This window comes from Tenrec ecaudatus, chromosome 3, assembly GCF_050624435.1.
Source record: "Tenrec ecaudatus isolate mTenEca1 chromosome 3, mTenEca1.hap1, whole genome shotgun sequence".
NCBI classification, from domain to species: domain Eukaryota; kingdom Metazoa; phylum Chordata; class Mammalia; order Afrosoricida; family Tenrecidae; genus Tenrec; species Tenrec ecaudatus.
In genome coordinates this window covers 29,171,150-29,183,724 of record NC_134532.1, presented here as the reverse complement: position 1 = coordinate 29,183,724, position 12,575 = coordinate 29,171,150, and the positions used below count along the sequence as shown (strand labels likewise).

The following is a 12,575-nucleotide window of genomic DNA, read 5'->3' as shown; positions in this document are numbered from 1 at the left end:
AACAAAATCAGTGGTGGAATATAGAGCCAAAATGTTCTTTAGAAGCAGCAACGCATCTTTTAGGTTTTAGACCTGTTAAGAAGGTGTGGGCTTAAGACGGCATACTGCATAGTAAGGAATATGCATCAGACATGCATTTAATGAAAAGAAAATAAGAAAGAAAGCAGGATGTTAATAATGTCCATTGCACTTACAAAATTATTGGAGGAACTGGCAATTAAAAAAAAAACTGAGCCATCTTGCTAAGAAGCAACAATGCCCACATGGATGAAGCACACCAACCAGTGTGATCACGAGTTATCAGAGGGATCAGGTATCAGACATCATCAGAACAAAAAAAAATCGTATCATTGTGAATGAGGGGGAGTGCAGAGTGGAGACCCAAAGCCCATCTGTAGGCAATTGGGCATCCCTTTAAGGAAGGGTTGTGGTGAAGAGAGAAGCCAGTCAGGGTGCAGTGTAGCAAAGACAAAACATACAACTTTCCTCTAGTTCCTAAATGTTCCCTACCACCACCCCCTCTGCCCCCATCATGATCCCTATTCTACCTTACAAATCCAGCTAGATCAGAGGATGTACACTGGTACAGATAGGAACTGGAAACACAGGGAATCCAGGTTGGATGATCCCTTTAGGACCACAGTGTGTCAATACCAGGAAGGCAGAGGAAGGGTGGAGTAGAGAGGGGGAACCTATTACAAGGATCTACATATGGGTATGGACAACAGAAAACTGGGTGAAGGGAGACATTAAACAGTGTAAAATATGACAAAATAATAGTTTATAAATTATCAAGTGTTCATGAGGGAGGAAGGAGTGGGGAGGTAGGGGAAATTATGAGAAGCTGATGCCAAGGGCTTAAGGGGAGAGCAAATGCATTGAGAATGATGAGGGTGAAAAATGTACAAATATGCTTTACACAATTAATGTATGGATGGCTTGTGAAAGGAGCTGTATGAGTCCCCAGTAAAATGATATTTTTAAAAATCTTACAGGTAGAAAAAATTGAAGGTACAGTGCTAAAGGATATCCTAAGTTGATAACAATTTTCTTGCTGGGAAGATGATCTTAGATACCTAAAATAACAGAAGTCACACATGTATTTCACCAAAAAGAATAAACTATGGGAAAATATGTCTGTTAAACAATTCCAACAGAGACGGCAATATGACCATCTCCATTAGAAAACAGAAATAACTTATGTCACTAGAATGAAGCAAACTTTAAAGGGAGAGGAGAAAAAAATGAGAAAATGGAAACCAAAACCTTTCGAGTAGTGGTTCTCAACCTGTGGGTTATGACCCCTTTGGGGATCAAAGGACCCTTTCACAGGGGTCACCCAATTCATAACAGTATCAAAATTAGTTATGAAGTAATAACAAAAATAGAGAAACTCCAAGGGGGAAAGCTAAGGAAACACAAATGGAGACCTATTTATGGTGGGATTTCAAGATCCATGCTTGCTCAGTAGTGGAGGAATGTGTTGTATTCTGGGGACAATTATGTACTCCAAGTTCTCTGTTTGGAGAGAGGCTTGCAAGATGGACTTTCCTAGTAAGGTAGAAGCATATAAAAGGGAAAGTTTGACAACCTTAAAGAAAATTATGGACACAGACATATAATAATTTAAATCAAATAAATGGAAATCTAAAAATCTAATTTCAGAAGAGCTACAGGAATACTTTTTGCAACTGGTAGGAAAAGTGAGGTCTCACATTCGAAGGAGCACACACTTTTATGTATTATCCGACACCTATGATGGATGTGAGGCCTTCTACCTGTTGAATCAACCTCCCCGGCCAATTCCCCTTAAGGCATTTTGACCACGCACCTGAAAAATTTCCACTATAGCTTTTCTCTAAAAACGACCACATTTCTCCTTGTTCCTATTGAGAGGAAGCTTCTGAGGTAACAACTAGATTACCGGTTCATAAGAAATTACAGAATCTTAGACATACCAAATTTAACCTACGGTTTGTAAAGCCTGCAGACTGTTGTGTTTCTAGGAAAATTGTGTTCAAAGGAACACAGTAAAAGGTGTTCTCGCAAGAGTAGAAGACTTTACTCACTAACTTAGTACCAGAGAATGCAATGAGAATCTACCTCTTCAAGAAAACCACAGACACTGCAAAGAATTTAACACCTAAGATAGGAAAAGCCAGTGAGGAGGCCAATGACTCGAGAATTCTCCTCACCAATGGAAACCAGGTTGCAATAGTTCTCCGACATCACATCCTGATATAGGGTCTTCTTCTGAGCAGGGTTCAGGAGCTGCCATTCCTCCCGGGTGAATTTTACAGCCACGTCATTGAATGTCAGTGATTCCTGTAGTAAGAGGAGTCTATTGGATGACATATTTTCCATTTGAAGATTTTAAAAAGCTACAGATTTAATATATATATATATATCTTACAGTAAAGAGAGCAAAACAGCAATAAAAGCTATTCTGTGCTAGTGCATTCCATAGTGTGTGGTAAACTAAGGACTTGGTAGAAAGCATTTGACCTTGTTTTCTACACTTGCAACCATGGGCATGGAAAACTAGCCTTATTTTCCGAAAGATCTCCATTGTTCTAATAAAGAAATGTTTTCAAATACACGTTTTCCAGGCCAAATACTGTGCATCCAACAATAGCTCTCCATGAAGGAGCAGTCTTAAAAGAGCTATCATACTGTGTTTCTCCAAAAATAAGACAGACCCATAAAATAAGCCATAGCAGAATATCTAAGTAATTGTGCAATATAAGCCATATTCCGAAAATAAGACATAGTGAAAGGCATGGCTATGCAGCATACCGCCAAAGAGAGTTAATGAAGATGGACAGCCCTTCTCACCTGCCCCATCGTGACAGCTGCTATCTCGGAGATGATGGGAGGGGTGTGGGCAGTTCCATCAACCTGATCGTGCCCCACTGTCAGGTCCCGGTTGTTCTGTGCGTGCTGCAAGCTGAGGCAGAGAGGGAGACATAGACAGTGAATGTAAAAGTCTCCTTAGTGAAGTGAGGAGCAGGGCGCTCTGCTTTAGGTATGGTGTGTCTTCAGGGGGAAGAAGTAAAGCTGTGGCTGCCATTTTACTCAGCACTGAGGGTTGATGTTCCACAATAAGGTAACTTAACTATGTTTGAATAAATGTAGATTGTTGTGCCATACTTAATAAAAATAAGACATCCCCTGGAAATCAGCCATAGTGTGTCTTCTTGAGGAAAAATAAATAGAAAACAGTGTCTTATTTTGGTTGAAACACAGTAGTAGAAGAATCATTTCTCTGCCTAGTTGCTTCACTGTGCTTGAAGGTTATCTGTAAATTAGAATAATCAGGTTCTGTAGCCAGTCAGCCATAAAATGTAGCAAATGTCTGGGGAGGGCTCAGGGCAGGTTTGAGGCCAAGCAGCATTAGGTCAAGATGGTGACTCACCTTCTTGCTTGTCAAGTTACTCACTTATATTATACTCACTCACTTATATACCATTGACTATGTATATGCTAACTGCATGAGGTGTGTGCCTATGAATGAATGCCCACTGGAAAATACATTCACTCTCTCAGGCCTGCCATGGGAAGAGAGCCCCTGTGTCCGGCTGTCTTCTCTCTGTCTTTTAATATTTGCCACAATTGCAATGCCACTCCTAAGGTTCGGGTGTTGGGGCCCTCTGTACCACCAAAGTAATCCACCCACTCATAAAATTAGAATTTTGAGTACCAGTGAATGAGCCGAATGAGCTAGAAGTAGCTGATTTATACTCACACAAAGTAGATAAACACCTGTTTATATTACCAAACAAGTTTACAGTGCACTGTGCAATGGAATGTGGAGTCCTAGAAGCATCACCAGCGTACAAGGCTCTGCACCTTCAGTGGCACCCGCTATCAGGAACAGTGCAGATGGGGGAGGTCAAACAGAGCTCAGCTCTCCAACATTTTTGGTCAATTCTTACACAAGTCATTCCTCCCACACCACTCTTTCTCTCACTTGTGGGTTTGATAATCCATTGTGATGGCCACACAAAACTCATAGATCAAAGTGGACTATTAATGAACAAGGTAAAACTTGGGATCAGGAATAAGAAGCTATAACTCAGATCCCTAAACAAAAAATTCATAGGGTTTATGTCCCTTCCTGAGTGCGGGAAACTCTTAGAAACCGCCTTAGGACAAGCATTTCCTGTCAGCCTTAGGAAAAATTCTTCTCAGCCACCTTCAAGCAGTATTGACTTAACTTTAACTAAAAGGTCCTCTTCCACCTGCCTTCTTTCATCACATGCTCTCTAAGGGGCCCCTCCTAATCTGGGAAGGTGCTAGTTTGAACCAAGAAGCCATCATATCAAGAAAGAGAGAACTGCCTGCAGGTATTGTTGAGATGAGGCAGTGGGACACTGGCCTGTTATCTGAACAGTTGATTTGGTTTTGTTAGCCCCTGCAGCCACATAGTTCAGAATGAACCCAGGGATTAGGGATTTGCCAGCTTGCAGACATTCAGGAGCCATTTCCATGACATCCCTGAAACTGTAAGCTGCCTGTGTGACCTGATTTGGGTGCTTCCTCCACTCCATGAGCCAAGAGTTTGCTGCCTGACATTTGAGATTCACAGGCTTCCACATCCTGAAGAGTTATTTACCTGATGGCTATTTAGTTTTGTGAGATACTGCAGAGCAAATCAAGGAACATCGTGAACCTCTACCTCCTAGGGACTGGTCTACTGCTGCTCCTGCACAATGCACTGTAATATTCATGAGTACCAATGGAGATAATGCCGAGGGCAGAAGGGACACATGACAGAGCCAATTGTAACAGGTCCAGAAAGGGCTTTTCAGCCAAAATATGGGACAGGCAGGCAAGATCAAGAAGATGAAATCCCTTAAGGAGCTGAGAGGAGCCTAGAGAGAAGAAACCATGAAATGAGCCTACCTTCAAGGGCTAAATGTCTGAAAGGGACAGAGAGAACAGGCCTGCCCTGAAGAAGAGCAAATTTGCCTACATGGTTCTTTAATATGAATGCCAATGGGTAGCCTATTAATTCTGATACCAAATTACAAACTGTTACTGAATAAGATTTGTACCTGTGACTCTGGACTGTAATTTGCACATGGCCACTGCAAAAATTAATGAGCTGAGTAACAGAAGACTGTGGGAAAGACACTGGTGTCAGAACTGGAAAACGACTGGCAGGTACAGGTCTGTTTAAACTCTGCCTCAGATGAATCAGGGCTGATGTTGATGGGTGTTTCTCCCTCCTACTTCTATACTTAGAGGAAGTGAAAAGCTATCACCCATTTTTTAAACTACAATTGCTACAAGTCCCATTTTAGATGCATTAATGATAATGGGGCCGTTTGGGAGAATATGTAACATATCATCTTCAGAAAGAAGCATTAAGGAGACTTAATCAGAGAAAAATCCCATGGAATACTGAACGGTCCTAAAGAGGTGATCTTATTTCTCCTTAAAAACTAGGCATAATCAAGGAGTTGGAAACAACCCAAATTTCCATCAACAGGTGAATAGATTAAAACACTATGGTACATACATACAATGGAGTACTACGCATCCCTAAAAGCAGTGATAAACACGTGAAGGACATTGCTGCATGGGAAGAACAGGAGGAAATTATGCTGAGCAGAGAAAGCCAAGCACAAAAGGACAAGTACAACATACGTCTGCTGAGGTAAGCTTAAAGGTGCAAAAGGGTCATAGGAAAAAGCTACTATATACAAACATTCCTGACATGAGGTCCAGGGAGTATGGCACGGGCCAGATCAAATCATCCAGGGATACATATGGAAGCCAACTAAAAAGGGGGGTGGGGAGAATGAAAAAGACATTGGTAGCAGGGGAACAGGGCACTAACCCACCCAAGGGGAGGGTATTGTTTATATCTCCACAGAGAAAGAGGGATCAGACTTCAACCCAGTGTACCAAGATGTGAATGCAACATACAAGCATGAAGCAGGGAGCCAATAGAAAGGTCTGAGGGGCCAGCGCCAATCCCAACTATGTGGACAGTTCACCTCCCGCAGAAGAATTCACTTCAGAGGACAGCACTGACGCTAAAGCTCAGGGGGAGGGACATATCAGACCAGGGGACACAGAAGTAAATGAAGGGAGAGGAAGAGAGAGTGGAATACATGCTGGCCCACAAAGTCTGGAGGGTGATATTCCCGCTCAGAGCAGCCAAAGCACAGAGAGAATCATAGGGCCAGCCCAAATAGGAAACACACCATCCCTCAGAGACCCATAGCATTATGGGGAATAATAGTGGAAAGAGTGCAGGAATTGCACCCAATCTGACCCCACCACACTGAGGTGAAACACTAAGGGCGTGCAACAGGACAGCAAGTGCAACAGAGCAATGAAGTCCCCAGGAAATACCAAAAGTAGACTTTGGGTCCAGGCCATGGAACCCCATCAGACTCAACTGGAAAGCACTCCTAATGGTCAACAAACAGACCTTGAACTATTTACAAGCTTTTCTTTGTGTTGTTGTTGGTTGTATTGTTATAGTTTTATTGTCTTTTGTTGCTTTGTTTTGCTATGTTGTTTTCTGTGCATATTATTATCCTTGCACTTCTCTCTAGAAAAGATAGGTAGGATAAATAATCTGGAGGAGAAAACAAAGGGATCAACTGTTCCAGGGGGCGGGGAACATGGATGAAGGGAAGGCAGAGGGAAAAGAAGTGGTGTTAACAAATCCAAGGACAAGGAAACAACAAGTGATTCAAAATTGATGCGAGGAGGGTGTAGGAGACCTAGTAGGGCTTGATCAAGGGTAATGTAACTGAGAGGAATTACTAAAACCCAAATGAAGGCTGAATGTGATAGTTGAACAAGAAGAAAGTAAAAGAAAATAAAGAAAGGAAAAAGGAGGCAAAGGGCATTGATAGACGCCTAATACAGGCATGTACAAATATATATTTATATATGATGATGGGGAAATAGATCTATGGGCATTATTTACAGGTTTTTGTATTAAGGTAGCAAATGGACATTGAGCCTCCACTCAAGTACTCCCTCAATGCAAGAACACTTTGTTCTATTAACCAGGCATTCCATGATGCTCACCTTCCCGACACAACCACTGAAGACAAAGCGGGTGCAAAGGCAAATGTGGTGAAGAAAGCTGATGGTGCCCGGCTATCAAAAGAGATAGTGTCTGGGGTCTTAAAGGCTTGAAGGTGAACAAGCGGCCATCTAGCTCAGAAGCAAATAAGCCCACATGGAAGAAGCACACCGGCCAGTGCGATCACGAGGTGCCCAAGGGACCAGGTATAAGGCATCATGCACAAAAAAAAAAAAGATATAAGTGTGTGTATGTATGTGTATATATGTGTATATGTAGATATGTATGTGTATATGTGTATATATATATCATATTAAATGAAGGGGGAAGTGCAGAGTGGAGACCCAAGGCCCAAGTGTCGGCCAATGGAGATCCCCTCATAGAGGGGTTTAGGAGAGGAGATGGGGTTAGGGTGTGAGGTAGTATCGATGAAGAACACAGCTTTCCCCCAGATCCTGGATGCTTCCTCCCCCCAACTACCATGATTCGAATTCTACCTTGCAGGGCTGGATGGGACAGAGGCTGTACACTGGTACATATGAGGGTTGGAGGTACAGGGAATCCGGGGTGGATGATACCTTCAGGATCAAGGGTGTGAGGGACGATGCTGGGAGAGTGGAGGGTGAGTGGGTTGGAAAGGGGGAACTGATTACAGGGATCCACATGTGACCTCTTCCCTGGGAGAGGGACAGCAGAGAAGGGGGGAAGGGAGACTCCGGATAGGGCAAGATATGACAAAATAACGATGTATAAATTACCAAGGGCATATGAGGGAGGGGGGAATGGGGAGGGAGGGGGGGGAAAAGAGGACCTGATGCAAGGGGCTTAAGTGGAGGGCGAATGCTTTGAGAATGATTGGGGCGGGGAATGTGTGGATGTGCTTTATACAATTGATGTATGTATATGTATGGATTGTGGTAAGAGTTGTTTGAGTCCCTAATAAAATGTAAAAGAAGAAAAGAGAAAAAAATGATTAGGGCAAAGACTGTACAGATGTGCTTTATACAATTGATGTATGTATATGTATGAACTGTGAAAAGAATTGTATCAGCCCCAATAAATTGTTAAAATAAAAAAATTAAAACATAAATAAATAAATAAATAAAGCATGGTCATAAAAAAAAAAAAAAAAGAAAGCTGATGGTGCCTGGCTATAAAAAGATATAGCATCTGGGGTCTTAAAGGCTTGAAGACAAACAAGCAGACATGTAGCTGGGAAGCAACAAAGCCTACATGGAAGAAGCTCATCAACCTGTTTGATCACGAGGTGTCAAAGGGATCAGATGTCAGGCATAAATGATCAAAAAAATCATATCATTGTGAATGAGGGAGAGGGTAGAGTGGAGACCCAAAGCCCATCTATAGGCAACTGGACATCCCCTTACAGAAGGGTCATGGGAAGGAGAACAGCCAGTCAGGGTGAAGTATAGCACCAATGAAACATCTAACTTTCTTTGTGTTCTTTCCTCTTTCCTCCCCCCCCCCACTATCATGATGCCAGTTCTACCTTACAAATTCAGATAGACCAGAAGATGTACACTGGTACTGATAGGAGCTGGAAACACAGGGAATCAAGGATAGATAAAATCCTCAGGACCAATAATGAGAGTAGAGACACCAGGAGGGGCAGGGGGAGGTAGGGGAAAAAAGGGGAACCTATCACAATGAAATACATATAAGCCCCTCCCTGGGGGATGTACAACAGAAAAATGGGTGAAGGGAAACATGGGACAGTGTAAGACATGAAAAAATAATAATAACTTAAATATTATCAAGGGTTAGTGAGGGAGGAGGTGTGAAGGGGGAGGAAAATATTGAGGATCTAATATCCAGGGCTCAATTGGAAAGAAAATGTTTGAGAATGATGATGGCAACAAATGTGCAAATGTGCTTGACACACAGATGTATGTATGGATTTTGATGAGTTGCATGATCCCCCCAAAAAATGATTAAAAAAAACCAAAACTAGGCAGGGCATGTCATTTGATTGATTCTCATGGTTTGGCCATAGAATAATGAATTGAAAGAATGTCATCCAAACAATTCTCAGTGATGTATTATGTTCAATGTCAATAGTTTAGTTCAATGTCAATATATAGTCAATATGTATATGATCAATATACATATTCCTAATCTCCTGCCTAATGTTGAAATCAGAATCAGAGTTTATCTATAACTTCTATGATTTCAAATTTCCACTTTTCCAATGAACTGAATCAGTATTATACAGGCTTCTACAATTCCAGTAGGAAATACAGAAAAGGATAAAACACATCAGAAGCACCTGAGCCTTGGTCATTTTCTTTGGTGCTTATAACACTGCCAGCAACTGGGATGCTCTATGTTTGTCTTATGTGGATCAGCTCTAACGATGCTCACAAATTTCAATCTCTCATGGGGACATCCCAGAAATAATAATGCCCAAACCAGGCACTTCTTCCTCTTTATTCTGTGCTGCTATTGACACCCAATTTGCAGGCTGATGAGAGAATAAATTGTGAGTAATACATAACCTGTAGGTCCAGATGCTGTTACTGTTCTGTCCCTCTTCTTAATACAAAGTCCCCAATCCTGTTAACAGTGCCCTTACTGAGTGATGGAAAATGTGCTTATACCATGCCCAATAAATCAAAAACTCTTAATTTTCAGACATGTGAGTAAAAGATGACTTTATAAGAAAGAGATTGGACAATCAAATATACATGCCAAAAGAAGGCGGGGGGGGGAAGCTGGATCCCTACCTGACAGCATACAGAACTATCAATTCCTTATTGCATGACTCTCAAGGTGAATGAAAAATCAGTGAACTTCGAAGATGATTATGTTAATTAAATCATCTGGAAACATTTTAAATGGCCTATATAAGAAGCTATTATAAACTGAAAGTGAATTTCTAGAGGAACTATACATTGTACAATCACTTTAGAAACACTTTAAAACTCACCATCATGTAGAGTTAGATGTATAAGAACCCAATAGGTCACAAAAAAACTGCTGCACAGAGTTTCTGAGAGTCTAAAGCCATGACAGGCAGGTAGTGGGTTTGTACCTCTGACCATGAGGTTAGCAGTCCAACTCTTAATACATGTCAAAACCAGGGCTCCAAAATAAACACTTATGTATCATATTAGATTGAAACTTTATTTAGAGGGAAATGAAGTAAGAAGTATGCATCCCCCCACCCCAGTGAGTGCACTTTTCAATCCCAAGGTAAACAATGCTTTTACTGTAGCATTATTTGTAGTACCTAATGTAGTTTGCTAGTTGGCCTATACAAGCATACAGTCTTTCTAGCTATGGCCCCTTAACTCCTTTCAAATATTTACGTGGGTTTGTCACCCGCCAATGTGAATGAAGCAAAGGAGCCCTGGTGGCATAGTGGTTACTGTTGGGCTACTAACCCCAAAGTCAGCAGTTGGAAACTCAAAAGAAAGATGGTGCTTTCTTCTCCCAAGTGTAACACGGCTCTCTAATCTGCTAAAAAGATACAGACTGAAACTCACAGGGCAGTTCTACCCTATAAGCTCTCTATGAGTCAGTGTTAACTCGATAGCACTGAGTTTGGGTTTTTGGTTTAAGAGGATTGGGCAGCTTGCCCAACAATACATTGGTACCCTTGTGGCTACACAAATAAGATGTCTGAAAACCTAACATGGGAATTAGTCACACTGGGCATCACATTCGGTTTAATTGAGCCATTTCAGAAACAGAAACTGGGATCTCACTACCATCAAAGAAGAAGAGCCTGGATCCAAGATTCTTTTTTGGGGGGTTAGGGGGAAACAGTTTTAATTGTTGTTCAGAAATATCCCCCAAGGTCTTCCAGGCATGATCTTGCACACATCGGGAGAGTCGGGCAAGAGTGCAAGCCCACCAGCCAGCTAACCTGAGGATTGCCTGGCAAGCACACTCCAGTCCTGGCTCATCTCCAGCGAGTGTGTCAGGCCCATCAGCGTACTCCCCAGGGTATTACACTTGTCCTTAAAGCTCTTCAATTCGAGGAAGGGCTTGCCATGTTTACTCTTCTGACTGGAAGGTAGGTGGGGAGACTTCAGGAGATTGGGTAAGGTCTCTGGCTGCTGACTGGTGGGGTCACTGAGAGCTCCCACTTCCTGCTTTGACCACAGTGGCCAGCTCAGTCAGGGCCTCCTGATAGTGCAGGGACTCACTCTGGACAAAAGACCCCTGTCCCACAGCTGACTGCCACATAGTCATGCAGCAGGGTATCAATGGGGGCCTTGCGCATATCCTTGAAAGGAGTAGTCTTGTTACAAAGATCAAGCAGGTAGGAATGGAAATTTCTGCCCTTTAGGGAAAGGGGATGCTGACCTTCCCTGTGAAATGGGATCTCAGAGGCAGGAATGGCGTCCAGAGTTATCTCTTGGACAGACAGTTGCAGCACTTTTTATTTCCCTGGGTTTCCAGCTGTGGTAGCCTGGCATCATCATCTGCAAGGAGCCAGGGTTCCTACTTGCAATCTGGAACTCTGAATAGTTGAATATCAATCTCTTCTTTCAGATCCTTGGGGGCATTGTGTCCCACAGGGACATGAGGGCCCCTCCGAGATTACATTGCAAAATGCATGATTTGCCTTTTCACAAAAATAAATAGCAGTACAAACAGCAGGTTCCCGTAGGCCATCGCCAGCACGATATTCACCCCGGACAGCCAGTCACTACTGGACGCCATGGCCTTCCCACCCTACACAGAGCTGTTCTGGTTTACCTCATTGCCTTGACTCATCAGCCTGAGTTCGTCTGTGTTTCTTGGAGCTCCCCGGCCATTTCCTTATGGGGAAAGACTAAGTGAGAAAACATGGTGGCTTGCAGGGATGGGGGGACACATCCTAGATTCTTTTATTGAAACTCTTCAATCCAAAAGACAGAGAGCTATGATACAAAAGAGAAAGCGATGGGAAGGAGCAGCAACAGAGACATGGTGGTAGCAAAACAAAGAGACTGAGAGAGAACAATGAGATTAGAGGTCACACAACAAAAGAGCTCAGTGCCTTTGGGCAGGAAGTTAGTAGGTGAAGTAGTGTACATCTGAGAACCTCTCATGGTAACTAGACTGCCCAACCCACACAGAGGTGAGTGCATTTGGTCTGAGGCTAAGGGGCGGAGCAACCATTTATCTGCAGTGCTAAAAGAACTTTGTAACATTTGCTCATTCAGGACAGAGACCAGGAGGCTGCAGAGTCTGACCTTACCTGCAGGTATGTCTGTCAAGATTCTGTCTGAAAGGAGAACTGTACCTTGAGTCAATTATGACCTTAAATTGTGTGCTAGGGTAGAAAAGTAAACCCTATGTCAAATATAATTTAAAGAGATCATTTATTATACTTAGAAGGTAACAAAAGGCACGCGCACGCATGTGCACGCACACGCACACACACCATATATTTAAGGGAGGCCAATAGCATGAAGTCAAAATAACAACTGATAACAACAACAAGGATTCAGTCGGGACCCTGAATAAACAGGACATAGAACAAAAGACATTGTATGGATCATGATTGGCG

The 12,575-nt window shown here is 42.5% G+C and overlaps 1 pseudogene; it reads right to left on the bottom strand.

Moving 5' to 3' along the window:
- Positions 1-1,031: 1,031 nt before the first annotated feature.
- On the bottom strand, positions 1,032-11,743 carry LOC142443197 (protein C1orf43 homolog; annotated as a pseudogene).
- Positions 11,744-12,575: the final 832 nt, after the last annotated feature.